Source organism: Theropithecus gelada, chromosome 19 (genome assembly GCF_003255815.1).
Source record: "Theropithecus gelada isolate Dixy chromosome 19, Tgel_1.0, whole genome shotgun sequence".
Taxonomy (NCBI): Eukaryota; Metazoa; Chordata; class Mammalia; order Primates; family Cercopithecidae; genus Theropithecus; species Theropithecus gelada.
The window spans coordinates 11,210,078-11,212,645 of record NC_037687.1 but is presented as its reverse complement, the minus strand read 5'-3'; the positions used below and the strand labels follow the sequence as shown (position 1 = coordinate 11,212,645).

The following is a 2,568-nucleotide window of genomic DNA, read 5'->3' as shown; positions in this document are numbered from 1 at the left end:
AAAAAAAGGCCGGGTGCAGTGGCTCACGCCTGTAATCCCAGCACTTTGGGAAGCTGAGGCGGGCAGATCACGAGGTCAGGATATCGAGACCATCCTGGCTAACACGGTGAACCCCATCTCTACTAAAAATACAAAAAATTAGCTGGGCGTGGTGGCGGGCGCCTGTAGTCCCAGCTACTCAGGAGGCTGAGGCAGGAGAATGGCTTGAACCCAGGAGGCGGAGTTTGCGGTGAGCTGAGATTGGTGCCACTGCAGTCTAGCCTGGCAACAGCGTGAGACTCCGTCTCAAACAAACAAAAACAAACAAAAACAAAAACAAAAGATAAAAAATCAAAATAAAGGCCAGGCACGGTGGCTCATGCCTGTAATCCCAGAACTTTGGGAGGCCAAGGTGGGCGGATCACCTGAGGTTGGGCATTCGAGACCAGCCTGGTCAACATAGCAAAACCCCGTCTCTATCAAAAATACAAAAAATTAGCTGGGCATGGTGGTGCATGCCTGTAATCCCAGCTACTCGGGAGGCTGAGGCAGGAGAATCACTTGAACCCAGGAGGTGGAGGTTGTGGTGAGCCGAGATCATGCCACTGCACTCCAGCCTGGGCAACGGGACCAAAACTCTGTCTCAAAATAAATAAATAAATAAATAATAAAAAATAAAACACAGTCTAGGCATGGTGGCTCATGCCTGTAATGCCAGTGCTTTGGGAGGCCAAGGCTGGAGGATCGCTTGAGCCCAAGAGTTCGAGACCAGCCTTGCAACATAGTGAAACTTTGACTCTACAACAAATACAAAAGATTAGCCAAATGTGGTGGCGCAGGACTCTAGTCCCAGCTACTCGCCAGGCTGAGGTGGGAGGATCACTTGAACTGGGGAGGTCGAGGCTGCAGTGAGTCATGTTTGTGCCACTGCACTCCAGTCTGGGTGACAAAGCAAGGCCTTGTCTCAAAAAATAATTTTTTTTTTTTTAAATTTGAGACAGAGTCTCGCTCTGTCGCCCAGGCTGGAGTGCAGTGGCCGGATCTCAGCTCACTGCAAGCTCCACCTCCTGGGTTTATGCCATTCTCCTGCCTCAGCCTCTGGAGTAGCTGGGACTACAGGCGCCGCCACCTCGCCTGGTTAGATTTTTGTATTTTTTAGTAGAGACGGGGTTTCACTGTGTCAGTCAGGATGGTCTTGATCTCCTGACCTCGTGATCCGCCTGTCTCGGCCTCCCAAAGTGCTGGGATTACAGGCTTGAGCCACCGCGCCCGGCCTCAAAAAATAATTTTAAAAATTAAAAGGCTGGGCATGGTGGCTCACGCCTGTAATCCCAGCACTTTGGGAGGCCGAAGTGGGTGGACCACTTGAGCTCAGAAGTTCATGACCAGTCTGGGCAACATGATGAAACCCTGTCTCTACCAAAACTACAAAAACGTAGCCAGGCATTGTGGCATGTGTCTGTGGTCCCAGCTACTGAGGATGCTGAGGAAGAAGGATCACTTTAGCTCAAGGGGCAGAGGTTGCAGTGAGCCAAGATCGAGTCACTGCACTCCAGCCTGAGTGACAGGGTAAGACCCCATCTCAAAAAACAAAACAAAATAAAACTGGGCTGGGTACAGTGGCTTATGTGTGTAGTCTCAGCACTTTGGGAGGTCCAGGAAGGAGGATGGTTTAGGCCCAGGAATTCGACACCAGCCTGGGCAACATAGCGAGACCCTGCCTGTATAAATTTTTTTGTTTGTTTTTTGGGTTTTTTTGAGATGGAGTCTCGCTCTGTCGCCCAGGCTGGAGTGCAGTGGTGCGATCTCGGCTCACTGCACGCTCCCCCGCCAGATTCACACCATTCTCCTGCCTCAGCCTCCCAAGTAGCTGGGACTACAGGTGCCCGCCACCATGCCTGGCTAATTTTTTGTATTTTTAGTAGAGATCGGGTTTCACCATGTTAGCCAGGATGGTCTCAATCTCCTGACCTCATGATCTGCCTGCCTTGACCTCCCAAGGTCCTGGGATTACAGGTGTTAGCCACCGCGCCTAGCCTAAACAATTTTTTTAAAAGAAAAAAATGGCCAGAAGTCAGCCGGGTGAGGTGGCTTATGTCTGTAATCCCAGCACTTTGGGAGGCCGAGGCAGGTGGATCACCTGAAGTCAGGCATTCGAGACCAGCCTGGCCAACATGGTGAAACCCTGTCTCTACCCAAAATACGAAAATTAGCCGGGTGTGGTGGCACATGCCCGTAATCCCAGCTACTTGGGAGGCTGAGACAGGAGAATTGCTTCAACCTGGGAGACGGAGGTTGCAGTGAGCCGAGATCGTGCCAGTACACTTCAGCCTGGGCAACAGAGCGAAACTTCTTTTCAAAACAAAACAAAACAAAACAAAAATTAGCCAGGTGTGCTGGTGGGAGCCTGTAATCTCAGCTACTTGGGAGGCTGAGGCAGGAGAATGGCGTGAACCCAGGAGGAGGAGGTTGCAGTGTGCGGAGATTGCCCCACAGTACTCCAGCCTGGGCGACAGAGCAAGACTTCATCAAAAAGAAAAGAAAAGAGAAAGAAAAAAAAAATTTTTTTTTTTTTTTTTTTTTTTTTTT

At 50.3% G+C, this 2,568-nt stretch overlaps 1 protein-coding gene across 3 annotated transcripts in view; it reads left to right on the top strand.

Moving 5' to 3' along the window:
* CCDC151 (coiled-coil domain containing 151) overlaps window positions 1-2,568 on the top strand; it is a 14,558-nt gene that overhangs the window by 5,831 nt on the left and 6,159 nt on the right. The window lies entirely within an intron of this gene.